General features: G+C 38.2%; 1 protein-coding gene across 2 annotated transcripts in view; it reads right to left on the bottom strand.

Annotated features, from left to right (window-relative positions):
• The window catches only part of SLC44A5 (solute carrier family 44 member 5), a 414133-nt gene that overhangs the window by 315605 nt on the left and 75462 nt on the right, over positions 1–23066 (bottom strand). The gene's annotated exons all lie outside the window — the stretch shown is intronic.

Genomic DNA, 23066 nt, shown 5'->3' with positions numbered 1-23066 from the left:
TGAGCCTCCTGCTACTGACATTTAAGAGGCAAAGGCCAGGAGTGCTGCTGAACCATACTACAATGCACATGATGGCCCTCTACAAAAAGAATTATCTGGGCCAAAATAATTGTGCCAGTGTTAAGAAACCATTCTCAAAGAGTGGTTTCAACTTTCAAAGTTGAAAGCAGATAAATTTGATGAATCCAGTTTAACAGTAAAGTATTTTACATATTTAACAGAAATACAAGCAGGACAATATGTAGATAAAACCTTAAAAAATGTTCATACTCTTTCTAGTCACCTCGCTTTTAGGAAATATGCCTTCATGAAATAATAGGAAATGAACAAAAATTTAATATAAGAGTAAATAGATTAGAAAATTAAAAATAGCAAATGGTCAGTTGTTGGTTGGGTGTTTACAGGAAAGGTGACTATATAGTTTGCCTTCCAAACTGGGATAATTCTGGGAGTAAATGAGGGTATTTTAATAATTTTGCCAGGACAACAGTCATACATAAAGACTGCCCTTGGACAAACCAGAATGCACGGTCCCCCAGTTATAAGGGAATAGGGGAATAAAATATGCCTCATTATGAAATAGCATGTAGCTAACAAAAATATTTTAAGGATTCAACATAGAAAAGCAATAATGATATATTAACTGTAAAAGGCTGGATGTAAGTTTTTTTGGTATCAAATTTTATAAAAAATTTTATTCTACAGGCTTTAAAAGATGAATGGAAAGAAATATATTAAATTGTTAACATTGGTTGCAACTGGCTAATAAGATTATAGCTGATGTTTATGTTTTTCTCTATATTCAAAATTGCTAAGTAATTTTTAAAATTATGAATGCATTCACTTCCTAAGGAAGAAATGTAACTAAGTCCCAGTTAATCAGGAAAATTTATTAGTATATTTAACTGTCTTCAATGTGATGATGGTATTGTGGTCATATAAAATATTAGCAATGATTGATACAGAGAACAGAATAGTGGTTACCAGAGGGGAAGGGGTGGGGGGAGGGTAAAATGGGTAAAGGGGATCAACTATATGGTGAAGGATGGAAACCAAATTTTGGTGGTGAGACGCAGTGTATACATAAGTAGAAGTAAAATATTGTACATGTAGAACTTGTATAATGTTATAAACCAATGTTACCGCAATAAAAATTTTAATTATTTTTTAATATTTATGGTGAATATCAAGTATCTACAAGTTGTTTTTAATGCATTCAGAAAAAAATACACACAAGAAATATCACAAAATATGAACTGTTGAATCAAAGTAATAAATATAAAGTGTTTATACTACATTCTTCTTTCAACTTTTCTGTATATTTGAAAAATATTTAAGTATATTTACTTAAATTTAAGTATATTTAAATTTAAATATAAAATTAAGAAAAGGACTTTCCTGTGGTACAGTGGATGAGAATCCGTCTATCAACGCGGGAGACAGGTGTTCAGTCCTGGTCTGGGAAGAGTCCACATGCCATGGAGCAACTAAGCCCATGCCCTGGAACTGGCCAAAACTACTGAGCCCATGTGCTGCAACTCTGAAGCCTGCATGCCTAGAACCTGTGCTCCACAAGAGAAGCCACTGCAATGAAAAGCCTGCTCACTGTAACAAAGAGTAGCCCCACTCTCTCCAACTAGAGAAAGCCCACACAAAGCAACAAAGACCCAATGCAGTCAAAAATAAATATTTTTTAAAAAAAACAAAGTGAAGAAAAAACACAAGTTGTATTAAAAGTAATACAATTATATTTGAAATAACATAATTACATTTAAAGTAATATAATTAGTGCCATGTTCTTGGATTGGAAGAATCAATATTATCAAAATGACTATACTAACCATGCAATCTACAGATTCAATGCAATGTGTATCAAATTACCAATGGCATTTTTCATGGAACTAGAACAAAAATCTTAAAATTTGTATGGGGACAAGGGCCCTAAACAGCCAAAGCACTCTTGAAAAAAAAAATAAAAGGAGCTGGAGGAATCAGACTCCCTGACTTCAGACTATACTGCAAAGGTATAATCATCAAAACAGTGTAATACTAGCACAAAAACAGAAATATAGATCAATGGAACAGGATTGAAAGGCAAGAAATAAACCCATGCACCCATGGACAATTAATCTATGACAAAGGAGGTAAGATTATAGAATGGTGGAAAGACAGTCTTTTCAACAAATGGTGCTGGAAAACTGACAGCTACATGTTAAAAAATGAAAATAGATCATTCTTTATCATCACACAGAAAAATAAGCTCAAAGTGGATTAAAGACCTAAATGTAAGACACTATTAAACTCCTAAAGGAAAACATAGGCAGAACACTCTCTGACATAAACCACATCAATATCTTTTTTGATTCATCTATCAGAATAATGTAAATAAAAACAAAAATAAATAAATGGGACCTAATTAAACTCAAGAGCTTTGCCATAGAAAATGAAATTATACACAAAACAAACAAACAAAAAAAAACTCCCACAGATTGGGAGAAAATATTTGTAAATGATGTAACTGGCAAGGTATTAGTCTCCAAAATTTACAAACAGCATCAAAGCAAACAACCCAATCAAAAAATGGACAGAAAACCTAAGTAGCCACTTCCCCAAAGAAGATATACAGATAAATAGGCACATGAAAAGATGCTAAAAATCACTAATTATTAAAGAGATGCAAATCAAAACTACAATGAAATATCACCTCACATCAGTCAGGATGGCTGTCATCAAAAAATCCACAAACAATAAATGCTGGAGAGAGTGTGGATGAAAGGGAACCCTCCTACAATGTTGGTGGGAATGTAAATTGGTACAGATGCCATGGAGAACAGAATGGAGGTTCCTCAAAAAACTAAAAATAGAGCTATCACATGACACTGCAATCCCACTCCTGGCCATATATCCAGAGAAAAGCAGAGTCCAAAAGAATATGTACCCAGTGGAGGTGATGGAATTCCAGTTGAGCTATTTCATCCTAAAAGATCAGGCTATGAAAGTGCTGCACTCAGTATGCCAGCAAATTTGGAAAACTCAGCAATGGCCACAGGACTGGAAAAGGTCAGTTTTCATCCCAATCCCTAAGAAAGGCAATGCCAAATAATGCTCAAACTATCACACAATTGCACTCATCTCACACGCTAGTAAACTAATGCTCAAAATTCTCCAAGCCAGGCTTCAGGAATACATGAACCGTGAACTTCCAGATGTTCAAATTGGTTTTAGAAAAGGCAGAGGAACCAGAAATCAAATTGCCAACATCCGCTGGATCATCAGAAAAGCAAGAGAGTTCCAAAAGAACATCTATTTCTGCTTTATTGACTATGACAAAGCCTTTGACTGTGTGGATCACAATAAACTGTGGAAAATTCTGAAAAAGATGGGCATACCATACCACCTGACCTGCCTCTTGAGAAACCTGTGTGCAGGTCAGGAAAAGGAGTACATCAAGGCTTCATGTTGTCACCCTGCTTATTTAACTTATTTGCAGAGTACATCATGAGCCAAGCTGGGCTGGAGGAAGCACAACCTGGAATAAAGACTGCTGGGGGAAATATCAATAACCTCAGATATGCAGATGACACCACCCTTATGGCAGAAAGTGAAGAAGAACTAAAGAGCCTCTTGATGAAAGTAAAAGAGGAGAGTGAAAAAGTTGGCTTAAAGCTCAACATTCAGAAAACTAAGATCATGGCATCTGATCCCATCACTTCATGGCAAATAGATGGGGAAACAGTGGCTGACTTTATTTTCTTGGGCTTCAAAATCACTGCAGATGGTGATTGCAGCCATAAAATTAAAAGCCACTTACTCCTTGGAAGGAAAGTTATGACCAACCTAGACAGCTTATTAAAGAGCAGAGACATTACTCTGTCAACAAAGGTCCGTCTAGGTAAGGCTATGATTTTTCCAGTAGTCATGTATGGATGTGAGAGTTGGACTATAAAGAAAGCTGAGCACCGAAGAATTGATGCTTTTGAACTGTGGTGTTGGAGAAGACTCTTGAGAGTCCCTTAGACTGCAAGGAGATCCAACCAGTCCATCCTAAAGGAGATCAGTCCTTGGTGTTCACTGGCAGGACTGATGTTGAAGCTGAAACTCCAATATTTTGGCCACCTGATGTGAAGAACTGACTCATTTGAAAAGACCCTGATGCTGGGAGGGATTGGGGGCAGGAGGAGAGGGGGAGGACAGAGGATGAGATGGGTGGATGGCATCACCAACTCAATGGACATGAGTTTGGGTGGACTCCGGGAGTTGGTGATGGACAAGGAGGCCTGGCATGCTGCGGTTCATCGGGTCGCAGAGTCGGACACGAATGAGCAACTGAACTGACGTGAATATTCATTACAATAGCCAAGACATAGAGGCAATCTAAATGTTCAGTGACAGAGGAATGAATAAAGAAGATGTGATACCTATACACAATGGAACATTACTCAGCCATTAAAAGCAGAGAACTAATGCCATTTGCAGCCACTTGGATGGACTTAAGAGACTGTCATATTAAGTGAAGTAAGTCAGACAGAGAAAGAGAAATATTTCGTATTATAATGCTTATATATGGAATCTAAAAAGGAACAATATAAATGAACTTACTTATAAAATAGAAACAGACTCACAGACTTGGAGAACAAATTTATGGCTACCAGTGGTGGAAGGATGAGGGGAAGGGAAAGTTAGGGAGTTTGGGATTGACATGTACACACTGCTATATTTAAAATGTATAATCAACATGTACCTACTGTATAACACAGGGAATTCTGCTCAATATTATATGGCAGCCTGGATGGGAGGGGAGTCTGGGGGAGAATGAACACATATATATGCATGGCTGAGTTGCTTTGCTCACCTGAAACTACCACATTGTTAATCAGCTATATGCAGATATAAAATACAAAGCTTTCTTTAAGAAGTAATATAATTAATAATCCCAGATTGATCACTGTAAAAGACAATACCCCAGAATCAGATATATACCAGTACATGGAATTAACCCACAAGAGCCTCCTGAATCCTCCACATTTCTTCAGACCAGCTCTTCGAGATCTTTCATTGATTTCCTCAGTTCCTGTGATATACTTTAATTGCCCTCCTGTGCACCCTGAGGGGCTACCAGCTTCTTACCTACTCCATCTTTTGTGGTCCTTGTCTCCCCAGGCATAATGGGAATAGAGCACACAGCAATTCACTTCCTTACTAGGGCAGCACTAGACTCAGTGGTTAACTGATTCTAGAGTCCATGCTCTTAATAACTAGACTATGGCAGTTCCCACGTTTAATTATTCTCGGGAAAATATAGGGAGCTGGGGAACCCCACTTGTTCTGGCCAAAGTGAGTCTTGGTACCTTTTCTCATGCCCAGGCCAGCCCTTGTTTCCTTGCAGCTGCACCCAGACCCACAGCCAACTTTCTTCTCCTGGTGATAATTACCATTACGTGCCCAATATCCCTGAGGCTCTCTTTGTATTTCTGTCCTTGAAAACATGCACAAGAAAAATTTTTCATCATTTCTTTGCTCTGGGGTTAATTTCTAATCACAATGGAGAAACAGACCTGAAAAACTGGAAAATGGAACAAATGTAGAAAAATGATACCAATCTTCAGGTAGTGGTCCCTCATCTATGTATATTAGGTTGAACTATATGAACTTGCCAATATGCAATTGCTTTTGACTTACAAAAACACTTTTGTATGAAATTATTTCTGAATCCTTTCTGAGAGGATAACAGGAAATCCCTCTGTTTTTGCATCAGCACACCCATCCTTCCAACCCTGCCTTTATTATGCGATTAAGGGTATTCATTGGTAGGACTGATTTTGAAGCTGAAACTCCAATACTTTGGCCACCTGATGCGAAGAGCTGACTCATTTGAAAAGACCCTGATGCTGGGAAAGATTGAGGGCAGGAGGAGAAGGGGACAACAGAGGATGAGATGGTTGGATGGCATCACCGACTCAATGGGCATGAGTTTGAGTAAACTCCGGCAGTTGGTGATGGACAGGGAGGCCTGGCGTGCTGTGGTTCAATGGGTCGCAAAGAGTCGGACATGACTGAGCGACTGAACTGAACTGAAGAAAGAGCAATTGCTGTCATTTTGGAAAACTTGGATCACTAAAGATGCTATGCATCCCCCTAAATTCAGGTGGAAACTCTAATCCCCATTGTGATGGTATTTGGAGATAAAAGATTTGAAAGGTAATTAGGTTAAAAGTGGAGCCAATGTGATGAAATTAGTCTGCCTATCTGTCTGTCTCTGTCTCTGTCTGTCTCTCTGACACCACCAGCAGGCAGCTATACACAAGAATCCAGGACACAGTCCTCTGGCAAATCTCAGACTTCCCAGTCCCCAGAACTGTGAGAAATAAATGTCTGTTCTTCAAGTAGATGGTATTTTCATTACAGCAGCCCAAACAGACTAAGGCAAGGATTTCCAGAGTAAGCAAAACCCATTTCCTCTGAATCGTACACAGCAACAAGCTTATTTCCTCAAAAAAAAAAAAAAAAAAGTTAGGGAAGTTCTCTTTGCTCGGACTTCTACATATACTCTTGATGTTTTCCTTTGCTTTATCTAAGAATATGTCATACTGTAATACATAGACAGAAAGGCAAGAATTCATTAAAAATGGCCTACATTGAATGACTTGGAAACAAAATACATGAAAGCCACATAACACATTTTTTAAAGGATTTTGAACTCTACGAATGAAGTATTGGCTTTGGACACCACTAATCCTAGAAGAAAGCATATCTAGTTCTTTTTGAGAATTCAGATTTCTCCATTTCTTTGCCACTTATTGATTGGTAACATTTCCAAGGTACAGTTTTACTCCTTTCATTTTAAATTGATTTCTCTTTTTAGCAAGACTGTGCTTTTTGAGAGTACTGAGGCAAAGAATTCATTTAATTTTACTTTTTTTTTTTAAATCAATGCCTACCTCAAATCAATGAATTACCCTTTCCATCCATTAGACACCTCTCTAGGCTGTTCACTGACCTTCTGTGTCCCATGCACTATAACCTTACGATCCTAGCACTTTTAGTTAGTCTTACATGAGATGTTTTTGTCATTTTCCACCTTTGCTCTTTCTGTCATTTTTAAACTCTGAACTCCACTGTGTAATTTTGCAGCTTCTCTTTTGAACTTGACATGTATTATGTGACTTCTGTGCCCTTAATTACTTTTTGCACTTTGGGGTTGATCCATGTTGGTCTTTTCTAATCCTACTATATTGATTGCTGTCTGTACAGCAAGCCTCTTCTCCTCTAGGAACACTGTTTGTCTTTAAACTATTTTCTTTCTTTCCAATGCCAAGAACCACTGGTTGTTTTTCTATTAGTCCTTTCCAGGAAACCTCAGCTTCTCCATAATTGTCACAACCAAGATCTACTCACTAGAATCATAATTACTTCTCTCTCAATGTTAATTCTCCTTATGCAAGTTTGAAAAAAAAAAAAAAATCACAGTGACAAAAGGTGGAAAACACGTGTCCAGAGCAGAAAAGACACTGGCAAGAAAATATTCAGGAAGCAACAGAAACAATCATTTACAAAGATTCGAGAGAAGAAATAAGAATGGTTTCTTGAAGACTTATAAAATGGGAAATAATGCATTAAAGGATGACATAAAAACTTTAATCTTATAAAAGTAAATCACTTTAATGTCTAGTGTGCCAAACACAAAAATATCAGCCATTAGGTGAGGGTGGGATATTTCGAGAGAACAGCATCAAAACATGTATATTATCTATAGTGAAACAGATCACCAGCCCAGGTTGGATGCATGAGACAAGTGCTCGGGCCTGGTGCACTGGGAAGACCCAGAGGGATTGGGTAGAGAGGGAAGTGGGAGGGGGGATCGGGATGGGGAATACATGTAAATCCATGGCTGATTCATGTCAATGTATGACAAGACCCACTGCGGTATTGTAAAGTGATTAGCCTCCAACTAATAAAAATAAATGAAAAAAATAAAAAATAAAATTGAAAAAAAAAGAATGCTATTTTTTGTCAAATACAGGCTACCATCTTCATTTATGTAAACGTCTCTAAAAGTGTCCTTCTTGATAAGTGTGCCTTGTCTCCCGTATTATCTCCCTCCAGCCCAACATCCAGAACGCTGCCAGTCATTATCTTAAAACACATACCTAACCCTTTCAAAAGGTTTTCAATGGCTCTTTCTCCATCTAGGAAAAAACCCCAAATGTTCATAAAACCCCACATGTCTAGACTCTGTCTACATTTCCAGCCACTGCTCCTTCCCAAGATCTGTACGCTCTAAAGAGAATGTTCTTTATGATCTTTCTCCAGACTTCTGTATATGCTTTTTCCCCCTTGCCCAAAATTCTCTTTCCTGCCCCAGCCCCTCTCAGGCTGTGCATTGCCTACTCAGCTCTCCTGTGGATACCTCTTCTTATCTGACTCCTTAACTAAACTTAAGCACCTCCTTTCTGTATGCTCCCATGGCTCACTGTATTTCTACTATCACAGCATAGACTACACTGTTATATTATCTTGTTTACTTATGTGCATCCTACTCTAGTCAGCATAGCAATATGATGGCAACAACAACATTCACCTTTTTGCCCTGATATTCCAGCACCCAGCACAGAACCTAGCATCTGATGATGTTTGATAAACACGGTTTTGGATGAATGTCATGCAAAGACTCAGGTGATGGCAATGTCTAGGAACCCAAGGGTTAACTTGAATGCCCTGCTCCAGTCTTTGCTGAAAATCTTTCTAGAATAAATTTTGGCAACCCATAGCATGTTAAGTAAGGCTCATTAATTAGTTACTTTTGGCATGTGGACAAGACAATGGCTGCCTCTATTATTATCTCTTCCTTATGACCCTAAGGATATGGAGTTGATACCAGCTACCCATGCTATCTAAAATTCAGTAGCTGGTGCTCCCATAGTAACTATCTAGTTCTCTTTGCCTGTTCAGAGGCAGTCACTCAGCTACCACAATCTTTCATGCCCCATTCTAATGATGAGTCAGGGTTATCTACTAAACTGCATCTCCCACCATTGTTAGGCAATAGGACACATCATGCATCGTAGTACTCCTCCTGGAGACTGTCAACCTCTATAATTCTATAATGAATCAGTCTAATTTTCTGTCTTAGTAAATCTAATGAAAAAAAAAAAGAAAAATTGAATTTCTTTAGGATAGTAGCCGCTTGTAAGATCTCTGGATCATCACTGTAATCATAGTGGTCTGAGAACTATAGATTTTAGAGATGGAGAAAAATGGATTGAAACTTTACTATCCCCTCTAGATGTCTCTGAAACTAAAAAAAAAAAAAAACTACTTAATTCAATATACTCTTGATTTTCAATATACATGATTTTCAATATACTCTTCTTGATTTTCAAAATTTCTCCTGAAAGTGTAAAAATTCTTTTAACTAAGGGTTCAATAAAGAGAAACTGAATCAGATTTGAAACATTTATATATCTTCTACTTGCTAAAGCAATATCAAATTTTTCAAGAGAAAAATTCCTAAGAAAAGTTATACTGATGACATAAATAGAAATAACAGTAATGCCTTGATTTTTTTAAGAAATGACATTTTTTAAATGTCAGGAAAAGGAAATTAAAAAGCTTTTGAGTATTTAGAAACAGATCCAAATAAAAAATACTTCCCATTGATTTATTAACAAACAAGTAAAAAAGTGATGTGGTTTACTGCCCAAAGTATTAGTATATCACCGAGAAATATTTTCATTCCTTCTAGGGCTAAAAGAAGAGTAAGTACTCTACTACTAAAAAAGAAAAAAAAGTGAAACTTCATGTCCAGGATACATGAAAAGTAATACAAAGTATATCTCAATATTATATCCAAGATATTGGTAATTTACTGGATAACATAATTCAAAATCAGATATGTTCTAAGTCATAGAATTTGAGACAAATCAACCTGTCAAGGTTAAAATGGGCCATGAATTTTCGAAAAGGGCATCAATGGAAATGAACTGTAGAAAACCCATTTAGGACTGCCCTAAAATAACCCTAGTTCCCAAATGGACCTGTTCATTTGCTTCTTTTTATTTTTGACTATAAATTTGCTGACAAAGGTTGTGCCTCGTAATTGTCAATCAACCTTTCCTGTTTGTTCTAGTTCACTCAGTAACTGCTCTCAGGCACACCTCTTGATTTTATTCCTACCACAATCTAAACTTCGGCACATTACCAATGACCCTAACATCCTCCAGTATCTCCTCCTCATCTCCATCACCATAACCATCAACTCTTGAATGCTTTCCCCAAATCAGCACTGACAAAACCCACAGTTCTATCCTATGACTCTATCCAAATAGGGTTCAGCCAATGAAAGTGAGTCAGAAGTAAAGTCACATACCTGTACCAGTGATGGAAGGGTTGGGCACTGGGACAGATAAGCAATGGATAATAAATTTAGGTAACATTTCTAAAAATTTTTTACTGGAGTATAGTTGCTTTACAATGTTGTGTTAGTTTCTCCTATTCAGCAAAGTGAACCAGTTATATATAAACATATATATACACATATATCCCCTCATTTTTAGTTTTCCTTCCCATTTAAGCCACCTCAGAGCACTGAGTTCCCTGTGCTATACAGTAGGTTCTCATTAGTTATCTATTTTATATGTATTATATGTGTGTGTGTGTGTGTGTATACATACACCAATCCCAAACTCCCAATTCATCCCACCCTTCCTTTCCCCCTTGGTATCAATAAATTTGTTCTATACATCTGTGTCTCTGTTTCTGCTTTGCAAGTAAGTTCATCTGTACCATTTTTCTAAATTCCACATATAAGCAATATTATATGATATTTGTTTCACTTTCTGACTTACTTCACTCAGTATGACAGTCTCTAGGTCTATCCACCTGACACTGTTTTGTTCTTTTTTGTGGTGAGTAATATTCCATTGTACATATGTACCACATCTTCTTTATCCACTCCTTTGCTGATGGACATTTAGGTTCCTTCCCTGTCCTGGCTACTGTAAATAGTGCTGCAGTGAATACTGGGGTACATATATTTTTTTGAATTACGGCTTTCCCTGGATATATGCCTAGGAATGAGATTGCTGGGACATATGGTGGTCTTCCTGTGTTTTCCTCTAAAAGTTTTGTAGTGCCTGGCCTTATGTTCAGGTCTTTTATCCATTTTGAGTTATTTTTATGTATGGTGTTAGACAATGTTCCAAATTCATTCCTTTACATGTAGCTGTCCAGTTTTTCCAGCACACTTGTTGAAGAGATTGTCTTTTCTCCATCATATATTCTTGCCTCCTTTGTCATAGATTTGTTATTGTTCAGTCACTCTGTCATGTCCTACACTCTCTGCAACCCTATGAACTGCAGCATGCCAGGCTTCCCTGTTCTTCACTATCTCCTGGAGTTTGCTCAAACTCATGTCCATTGAGTCAGTGATGCCATCCAACCATCTCATTATCTGTCATCCCCTTCTCCTCCTGCCTTCACTCTTTCTCAGCATCAGGTCTTTTCCAATGAGTCAACTCTGCATCAGGTGGCCAAAGTACTGGAGCTTCAGCTTTAGCATCAGTCCTTCCAAAGTATATTCAGGGTTTATTTCATTTAGGATTGACTGGTTTTATCTCCTTGCAGTCCAAGGGACTCTCAAGAGTCTTCTCCAATACCACAGCTCAAAAGCATCAATTCTTCGGTGCTCAACCTTCTTTATGGTCCAACTCCCACATCCATACATGACTATTCCAAAATCACCATGGATGGTGACTGCAGCTATGAAATTAAAAGATGCTTGCTCCTGGGAAGAAAAGCTATGACAAACCTAGACAGCGTATTAAAAAGCAGAGACATCACTTTGCTGACAAAGGTCCATATAGTCAAAGCTATGGTTTTTCCAGTAGTCGTAGTAGTAGTAGATGTGAGAGTTGTCAAAGATTAGGTGATCATAAGTGTGTAGGTTTATCTTGGCTATCTATCCTGTTCCATTGATCTATATTTCTGTTTTTGTGCCATTACCACACTATCTTGATTACTACTGCCTTGTAGTATAGTCTGAAGTCAGGGAGCCTGATACCTCCAGCTTTATTTTTGTTTCTTAAGATTGCTTTGGCTATTTGGAGTCGCTTGTGTCTCCATACAAATTGTAAATTTTTTTGTTCTAATTCTGTGAAAAATGCCATTGATAATTTGACAGGGATTGCACTGAATCTAGATTGCTTTGGGTAGTATAGCCACTTTCACAATATTGATTGTCTCAATCCAAGAACATAGTATGTCTCTCCATCTGTTTGTGCCATCTTTGATTTCTTTCATCAGTATCCTATAGTTCTGAGTACAGGGCTTTTGTGCCCTTAGGTAGGTTTAGTCCTAGATAATTTATTCTTTTGGTTGCGATGGTAAATGGGATTGTTTCCTTAATTTCTCTTTCTAATCTTTTATTGTTAATGTATAAGAATGCAAGAGATTAAATTTAGGAAGTCTACAATGATCAGGGGCTAGAATATCTTATAAGTCTAGAACCTTAATAGTCACAAAGGGCTATTACATCTTCACCAAGATATGCTCAACAAAATAGTAACATGTGAAATTGCCCCTCAGACTAACTTCCATGATCAATAACGGTAGAAGCAGCTACATCGTATAGTTTTTATCTTGGAAATTCAGAAAGCACATGAGCATATTAAAAGATGTCTGGCCACAGAGAAACCTGTTTAGCTTTGTTTAACCCTGGTATTTGCCAAACTAACCTTTTTGACCACTGAATACCTATCAAGATCCTGGAGACGGGGAACAAGAAAGATCCTGAGGAATAGGCTTAAAGAAAAGCTGACCTGCTCAGCCATCTATATTCACTGCTGCTTTTCAGTCTCCTGTAGGGCTACCCTATAAGCCCAGGTATTAGTCATACAGTGTTCTAGGCAATGTTTCTTAAATTTCCATGTGCACACAAATCACTGGGGATCTTATAAAATGTAGGTTCTAATCAAGTAGGTCTGATGTGGGGCCTGAGAGCTGCATGTTTAACAAAGCTCCAGATAATACTGCTGCTGCTCTCTATCACATTTTGAGTAGCAAGGCTCTACAGGAACACTGCAATAAGAAGATCTTCACATCTCTAATCTCTTTATCTTACCCTTTCGAATAATGAATTATCCTAAAATATTACTTTCTTTATGGCACTTTGCTAGTTAAAAACTTATAGTGATTCCCTATTCCCTGCTACATTTGACCATGTGGTAAATAGATTAACACAGCCCCCTGACCTTGTACAATCAAGAATCAAGTGAGTGAATAAGAAACAGTGTGCAGAATGCTAGAAGCCAAAACCAGAAGAGAATAGCTGTTCCTTCAGACCAGTTTCCTTATCAGTAAAAGGAAAGTTAAACTAAACAAGTGGTGTTTAATCCTCCATGTGCAATGTACTCACTAATACCATGAGAGTCTCAGCCCAGACCAATTAAGTGCAGGCTCTCAGGACATCCTGTATTAAGGCATGAGCAGGTCGTAGAAGCTCCCCAGGTGACTGTGATGTGCAGACAAGTTTGCAAACCACCAGACCAGCCAGATTCCCAAAAGTTGCCCAATCCATCAACACCTGCATCACCTGAAACCTTGTTAGAATGTATATTCCCAGACCTCAACCCAGGCCTCCTAGAGCAAAAACTGGTGGGGCAGGGTCCAGAAACCTAGGTTTTAACCAGCTCTCCAGGTGTCTCTGATATGTTCTGAAAAACATTGGATTAGAAAATAAGTAAATTCCCCTCTAGCTCTAAGAGGCTATCAATACTTTGACCTCTGACAGTCTTTTCAAGGACTTTTGATTTTCCTACTTGAAGACTAAAATTATAAGCTCCAAGAGTAGACTTCCTGGGTGGAAATCCCTGCTCCTACAGTTAATTGCTGTGCACTCTTGATGACTTTGGTTGACTCTGCGTTGAGGTCCTCATCTATAAAATGAGACTAATAATAGTACCTACTCTCATAAAGTTGCTATGAAAATCATAATTATTTCATATCTGTAACTAGCTTAGCAGAGTGCCTGAAATGTGGTATTCAGGTCATTACTCAATCATTACCCATCAGTTGAGTACTTCCCTGTCCACTTTATCCAAAATTGCAGCCCATCCCTAATACTCCATTATCTCCTCCTCAGTAGTTGTATAACATACCACATATTTCACTTACTGCTTTGTTTATGATCTGTCTTCTCCCACCAAGATGTAAGCTCTAAAGATCAATGATGTTTGTCCATTTTACTAAAAGCTTTACCCCCAGTATCTAGAACAGGGTCTGACACATTGGAAATACTAAAAAAAAAAAAAAAAGTTGTTGGGAAGATAAATAAATGCTAGCTATCATCAAAATTAACATTATTTTTAGCAATTCAAAGTTTTCCCTATGGAAACCTAACAGTTTATACTTCCTGTCTATTGCCTCCAATTATGCTTTGTTCTTATTCCATGCTTTATCCAAATTCTGTCCCATACCTAAAAATGCCCTTCCATCTAATTCTGCCCATGTTAGGCCTCGTTCGGGTTTCTACCTTTTCATTCAGTATTCCCTGATGACTGCAGCTCTCTAGTTCTCTGAATATCTACAGTGTTTACTGCCCATATGGTACAACTTAACACTTAATTTTCTTAATGTCAGTGGAATAACTTCTAAGAAATTTACATTTTAAAACTGCATCATTTCTCTAACAACCATTTCATGAAAATTAGGGAGGAGGGCCCACTCCCTCAAAAAATGGGAAAGCTAACTATTAGTTAATCATGCATGCATGCTAAGTCTATTTACTTGTGTCCAACTCTTTGTGACCCTATGGACTGTAGCCCACCAGGTTCCTCTGTCCATAGGATTCTCCAGGCAAGAAGTCTGAATTGGGTTGCCATTTCCTCCTCCAAGGGATCTTCCCAAGGATCGAATGTTCGTCTATTATGTCTCCTGCATTGGCAGGTAAGTTCTTTACTACTATCACCATCCATGCTGTCCTCAAATAACTAAAACAGTGCTCAACATTTTACAAAGCACTTTTATATATATATACATAGGCCTAGTTTTGACTAGATGATCTCAAAGACTATGTCTCCTTGCTCTTAAGTTTTCCAATTATCTTCAAGGATAGAGAAAACATTTCTTGAGGTAAAAATTAAGAATAAATCATAAAGGTCATGGGGAATTCCCTGGTAGTCCAGTGGTTAGGACTCCATGCTTTCAGTGCCAAGGACCTGGGTTCAATCCCTCTCTGAATAATTAAGTTCCCACAAACCATGCTGTGTGGCCTAAAAAAAAAAAAAAAAAATCATGAAAGTCATAATAGAAACAGAAAATGATCCAAGAAGTGGGTGAGTTCAGTTACGGGCAAATAAGTGGCCCTCTCAACTCCCAGTCTTCCCATCAACTGAAAGAGGCTCACCCTCGTTGCCAGTGCAGCCCCTTAGGCAGGTATTACCAATTAATCAGAGCTGGCAGACAAGCAGACATCTATGTGCCATCCCAACCTAGTCGAACCATCTTAGTTACAAGAGCAAAGAAAGAACTTCCTGCATGGCCCAGTGGTTAAGAGTTCTCCTGCCAATGCAGGGGACATGGGTTCGATCCTTGGAACCCTGGTCTGAGAAAATCTTGCATGCATCCCACATGCCTCAGGGCGATTAAGCCCATGCGTCACAACTACTGAGCCCATACCCTAGAGACTAGGAGCTGCAACTAGCATGTGCAGCGACTACTGAAGCCCGTGCACCCTTGAGTCTGTGCTCTGCAACTAGAAGTCACCACAGTGAGAAGCCTGCACTCCACAGCTAGAGAAAGCCTGCACACAGCAACAAAGACCCAGAGTAGCCAACAAATAAATGCGTGTGTGTGTGTGTGTGTGTTTACTCAGTCGTGTCCAACTCTTTGTGACTCAATGGACTGTAGCCTGCCAGGCTCCTCTGTGCATGGGATTCTCTAGGCAAGAATACTGGAGTGGGTTGCCATTTTCTACTCCAGGGGATCTTCCCAACCCAGGGACTGAACCCACGTCTCTTGCATCTCTTGCATTGGCAGGCAGATTCCTTACCAATATCGACACCTACGAGGCCCATATAAATAAATAAATAAATTTATTTTTTAAAAGTAAAAGTAAAAACAAAGGAAACATGCTAAGAAATTTAAAGTAATTTGTCCAGGTACAAGCGTGGTAACAAACCAAGACCAGAACCAACTGACTGACGCTTTGTGCAGGACTCTCTCCACTCCTCTCCTAATTCATTTCTGAAATTCAGTATTTAAATTTCCATTCTAAAGCAATCAAAACACATGAAGCAAATCTTTGACAGAGACTTTTCATATTAATGCTCATGAATATAACGTTGAAACCGAAAATGACAGTTTCAAGCCAAGTGATAGACAGGGCTGGCTAGTCTGTTATTTTTCAGTTGGGTTTATTTACCTAAGCCTAGAATGTGTCATGACTGCAAACAGACAAAACTGATTATATTAATTCCACTGTCCTAGAAAAAGAAAAGGAAAATAGTCTTCATTAATAGGAACCAGCTCAACTCTAGTCCTGAAATAACTCATACTACTGAATCAACTTTTTAAAGGTAACCTCCCATTAATGACAAAGCATTAGTTTAAATACAGCTTAATCACTAAATTTAAATGATAGGAAAACACATATATCTAAAGAAATATGAAAATAGAGATAAGAGAGACAAATAAGCATCTGTTTAAGCATAATGACCATTTCTACATCTTGGAAATTATGCCTGCATTTCATAATTATAATTTTTCCAGAGCTTCTCACTAAAAGTTTCCAAATATTACAATCACCTTAGTAATTCAGTTGGAATAAAACTCACTTGTTAAATTTTACCTAGCCAATTGATCACTCTGTCTGGATTAACTCTCATTTTTAAGCATACTATAATTGAAGTCTGCTTTGGGGAGAAAAAATCATCATCTAACACAGTTAGAAATTGCCTCTGGCACTGTCTGCATTACCTAAGGAAACCAGGATGACAATTGGCAAGGTCTGTTACTTCATAGAGTTGATCCCATTTAGCAACTATGTTACTTGGTATGGTACCAGCCGTTGGTCCTGTAACCTGTCCTTTCACCCTGAGAAGGTGAACCTAACTCATGTGAGGGTAGGATGAGAAAACCAGCAAACACACAGAATCTTTCCTCTTTAGTAAGCACTCTGCTACCATGCCAAAGCGGGGAGGGAGAGGCAGTGATGCTGAAACTGCCAGAGAAGTTCAGGATTTGCATGACCCCTGCTCCACAAAAAAGTGCAGTCAGTTCAGGAGTTCTCCTTGGATCTAGATATACACATGAACAATCTCAATGGGCCTCAGATAAAAACCTAGCCACAAAATGATGCTTGCTAAGAGAGCGCAAGAAGGCTAGGGTGATTCTTCCCTCAACCTCCTTTATCAGTGAAGACATCAGTGCTCCATGTATTGGTCAAAACCAGAATGAAATCAAGAGCTGAAGTCAGCCCCCATCATGGCAGTCCAGGCACAGACTCTTTAGGCAAAAGGACAGCCAAGGCAAATACTGACATCTAAAAATGGACCAGTGGTTCATGAAGAATGTTTCTGAGACACTGGGCACTCTTCTTCCAACCTCATCATTCCAAAAGTTCAGAGATCACTTTCCCTATACCACACTATTGAATCATTTTTCAATCAACCCCCTTACCCATATGGAAAAGGGGACAGAAACCCCATCCCGTGTAGCACAAATATTAGGCGGCCTCCAAGACATCATTCACAATAATAGGAAATGCTTTAAAACACTTCTATTTATAATGAGAGCTTCCCTGGTGGCTCAATGGTAAAAAGAAATCCACTTGCCAATACAGGAGACATGGGTTCAATCCTGGTTGGGAAAATCCCCTGGAGAAGGAAATGGCAATCCACTCCAGTGTTTTTGCCTGGGAAATCCCATAGACAGAGGAGCCTGGCAGGCTACTGTCCATGGAGTCATAAAAGAGTCAGGCATAACTTAGCGGCTAAACAACAACAGATTTATAATAAGAACCCAAATTCCTTAAAAACTGACTGTATGCTGGCTAATCCAGCAAATTAAGTAGAGAAAAAAATCCAAGAGTTGAAAAATGTGATTTGGAATCAGTTTTGTCACTTCCCAGCTCTGTGACCATGAGCAAATTACTTATTACCTTTAAGCCCAAGTTCCTCTTTTGTAAAATAATCACAATAAAATTTATTTCACAATGTAGTTCTGAGGGTTACAGAAAAAATACAGAAAAAAGAAAAAAAAGCCTAACCAATGATAAACACTATTCATTTTCTTCCCCCATTGTTTTTCTAGTAAAGAAAATATCTGTTAAAATGCTTTTGAATGCTGCATATGGTTGAAAAAATTAACATGCCAGTGTCTTATCTATGCAACTCTAGTTTATATTGCTAATTTGAAGCAGCTACTATTTATGTATGTGATTATACATAAAATTTGAATGAATTATAACTGGTACCATAATCTGGAACTTTTTTAGAAATATACTGAAGCTTTATTTTAATCCCACTATGGTAAAAAAAAAAAAAAAAAGAGAGAGAGAGAGAAGACCAGCAGCTCTTTAGTTGAATATGGCCCTTTTTCCATTAAGTCCTTCTTTTGTGTGTTAGATATCATGCATCTCTCAAAATAATTCTGTTCGTCTGTCTTTCCAAAGCCTGTTTATGGCCTTTCATACTTTGAGATAGTATTAGGAGCAAATATGTACAGTCCTGCAAAAAAAGAAAAAAAGGGGAAGAAAGGCCTGTATGATGCAAATAAGACTATGGAGAACAGTCTTAACGGCCAAGAACAACAGCAGGCTTGTCCATCTGTCCATCACCAAACTGAGTTGTGCTGACTAGTTATCAACAGGAGGTGGCCATGTGGGCATCACACAAAACTAGAAATTCTGTCATCAGCAAGACGAGGTGAGAAAACAAGAAGAGGATTAACTGCTTCAGAATCAATTTCTGGGTTAGAAGGATTTATACAAAGAATGCTGTTTGTTTCTTACTCATAGACTATAAAGCTTTTATTCATTCATTACACATTTTCTTGGTGCTTTTTAAAAGCTAGGCAATATGCTAGCCACTATGGATACAAAAAATAGTTTCTTTTTTTTCTTTTTTTAGTAATTCTGTTGCAGGACAGAGAAGTAAACAATTATAATACAGTAAGATGACAGCTAATATATATACATGTGCCATAAGAACCCGAAGAAGTCATTAACTACACAAAAATATAGAAGCTTTACAAATTTGTGAATCATCATCCCCTGAGCATGTGTTGCTCAGTCTTGTCCAACTCTTTGGAACCCCATGGACTGTAGTCCACCAGGCTCCTCTGTCAATGGATTTTCCAGGCAAGAATACTGGAGCAGGTTGCCATTTCCTACTTCAGGGGATTTTCCCAACCCAGGGATAGAACTCATGTCTCCTGCATCTCCTGCATTGGCAGGTGGATTCTTTCCACTGAGCCACCTGAGAAGTCCCATCTTTGCACAGGGGCTACACTAACCTTCTTTGTAATATTCCAGTGTGGTTATACATGCTACTGGAGTGAGAATGGCCACAGAAGTAAAACAGAAAATCGAAGAATGAACAGATGGGTTTTGATCAACTTTGCTTATCTTAGGATATAAGGGAACTATTACTGCCTTTACCTTCATTTCTTACAGTCTTTTTCCTTTAAAGTATGGGTGCATGATTAATTTTTATATAATTTTTAATCTTATTAAGTCCATCTAAACATGTCAATTTCTATTTTCTATAATATCAGTATGTTTGAAAGTATGACCATTGAACAATATAGATATGGATATAGGTATATATATATATAGATACATACATATAGATACAGATATAGATGTAGAAATAAATGTAGAAATAGTTTCTTGGTTTCTGGACACACTAGTAAATTACATATTTCTTAAATTTTACAATGACACATTTTCAAGCAATTGCCTAACAGAAAAGTTAAGGCATAACCTTTACTGGCATTTAGCAAAATTAAAATGTTAATACAAAAAAATCCTCAGTAGCTTTCACACATACTGTAAAGACTCCCTTTCAATTGCAGAAATGAATCAGGAGTGACTTGAGGCACTCTCATTTAAGCTAAAGTATAAAGTCTGGATAAACTGTCAGCTTGAAAATCCCATTTAAACGTCTACTGGCTTTGTTGCTCTTACATGCACCTGGAGACAAAATTTACAACAGTTTCAGATTGAATTTATTATTCATCTCTGAGGCAATTTTGGGTGCTATATCATTTTCCCAAGTCTCATCTTGGTTATCTCTCTAGCACTGGCATTCCTCTTTATTGCCCCTGAAGACATACATTGCCCTGGAGCTGCATGAGTGAAAATGCTGGTGTGCCCCCCCTGACCCTCCCACAGGTACTAGAGCCCAGAGCACATCCTGAAATGTAGTGCTAGGCATTACCTTGCCTCAGGGACTAGCACCAGGCCTAACCAGAGTCTGGGTCAGCCTTGAAGAACACACTCCAAAGAGTAAGAGCCATCCCTCTCCCTGCCACTGTCCTGTTATCCTGCCTTGGTGGCTGCCGACACTGATGGGCCTTCTCCCCTGGCAAACTCAAGAGCTCACAGTAACTCTACCATTATTATGCATGAACTGACAAGATATCAAAGTCCTAAACTTTATTTCTAATCTCTACTTCAGTCACATAATTAACCTTTTCCACATACCAAACTTTGGACCATAAAAAAGGCTGAATGCTGAAGAATTGATGTTTTTTGAACTGTGGTGATGGAGAAGACTCTTGAGAGTCCCTTGGACTGCAAGGAGATAAAACCAGACAATCCTAAAGGAAAACAACCCTGAATATTCATTGGAAGGACAGATGCTAAATTGAAGCTCTAATACTTTGGCCACCTGATGCAAAGAACTGACTCATTGGAAAAGACCCTGATGCTTGGAAAGATTTAAGGCAGGAGGAGAAGGGGATGACAGAGGATGAAATGATAGGATGGCATCACCAACTCGATGGGCATGAGTTTGAACAAATTCTGGGAGACAGTGGAAGACAGGAAAGCTTGGTGTGCTGCAGTCCATAGGGTTGCAAAGAGTCAGACACAACTTAGCAACTGAACAATAACAGCATTCCAAAATTTAGGTTGTAACTTCTACAAAATGAAAACCACAATGCCCATATATAGATATTTGCTTATTGCTTTTCTTCTCTCCATCTATCAAGTCAATATATGTAATTCCCGATCACTGTTCTCAATGTGATTCTCATGACACCCAGCACAACTTCATGGGTAATTTTACATTTACTGAATATTTTCTATTGATAGTGATGTCACTGGGAATGCTGTAGCTTCTGTGTTCAACTCTAACAAGCATGCAAATGTTGTCCTATGGATGGGAAGTTTTTGCCAAGATCTACACTCTCTTCTATGATTTTTCTGATCACATTTTTTCATCTATTACACATGTAAATCATGAAAAAAATTTGATTAGAGTTGAGTAATGACTCATGCCCAAGGAGTCTAACATAAATGGCAAAGAGAATGTCAATCATTAGTTTGTCAAAGGCCTGCAAGGTACCTGACCCTAAATGAAGGCTAACAGAAACAACAATTAGGAGAAGTTTTAAAAAGGAGACATTACTGTGAAAGAAATGTTTGTTTTTTTTTCTGATGGTGAAAGTTGTTATGTCTCTTCTAGTTTATCTAATAGCTAATATTCAGGAAAGAGCAATAAATACCAAATGAGCAACAGGGAAAAGAGCTACGTATCTGGACTTCCCTGTGGTTCAGATGGTAAAGAATCTGCCTGCAATACAGGAGACTGGGGTTCAATCCCTGGGTCAGGATCTCCTGGAGAAGGAAACAGGTAGCCATTCCAGTATTCTAGCCTGGAGAATTCCATGGGCAGAGGAGCCTGGCAGGCTATAGTCCATGGGGTCGCAAAGAGTCAGACACAGCTGGGCAACTAACACTTTCACTGTCACCACGCATCTTACATCATGGTTCCAAAAGTCTAGGAGGATGCCAGTTGTGTGACTTTGAGAAATTGCTTTCCCTCAAACATTGTTAGACATGGTAACAATATCCTGCTTTCTGTTCACGTGCCAGCATAAACCACAATATAGCTAAGGTATCATAAAACCCTAGTAATGCTATTCCAAATACACTTACATATTTGTAACCTACTTCTGGATTTCAACTTGTGGATAAAATACAAACCACTGTTTATTTACATGTACATACTGATTCTCAGACACTGTGCCCACTTGATCCTTACCTTGGTCTAGGAGGTGATCATTATTCTCTTTGACAAAGGAGCAAATAGCCCTAAACAATGGAGTAATCTGCACCAGGCATAAGAATGTTAATAATACTGTATATCTGCGTAGAAGAAAGTGTTCTTTAAATCTGTCATTTCCGTTTTCCTACTGAGGAACAGCTGCAGTCCACACTCAGAGGGTAGAGGCTCCCTTAGAACATATTCACGGGGCAGGGGTCCATGTCAGTGATGCCCATATACTACAATGTGCCTGCACCCTTCAGGAGACCAAGCAGATTTAGACACATTCTTGGGCCCATTTTCAGGTCTTGTTAGACCTTTAGATCCTATTTTTAATAACCCTTGTAATCTTTTTAAAATACTCAGCCAAAGATCAAAGCTGCAGCTTAGTTTTAAGCTACATACTCTATATTTTTCATTTTAATTTGTACTTATACAACATTTTTTTCATAGCAATAAATAGATTTTCCTTCATGAGGGAACAAAATCTGCCCTTAAGGAAAGCAGTAATCATTTTCAGCAAACATTTACTAAGTAACTACCTTTTTGAATGTTAAAGGCTAACCCTGAAGAAGGTAAAAAGATAGATAAGACTTGATCTTTCAATGCCAAGGGCTTAAAACCTAATTATGAAGACAGAAATAGTAGAACTCAGGGTCAAAATGTAAAGTGCTTCTTAGTCCCTCTAAAAGGAACAACTTCTGATACCAGGTTGCTTTAAAGAGCTCTGGCTTCCCAATGAGAAAGGGGGCAGAGAAGAATAATCCTTTAAGAAAATGTCAAGGATTCTGATTCTAG

Source organism: Cervus elaphus, chromosome 20 (genome assembly GCF_910594005.1).
Source record: "Cervus elaphus chromosome 20, mCerEla1.1, whole genome shotgun sequence".
In the NCBI taxonomy this organism is placed as follows: domain Eukaryota; kingdom Metazoa; phylum Chordata; class Mammalia; order Artiodactyla; family Cervidae; genus Cervus; species Cervus elaphus.
Note: the sequence above shows the minus strand (reverse complement) of the source record. Positions and strands in the feature narration are given on the sequence as shown.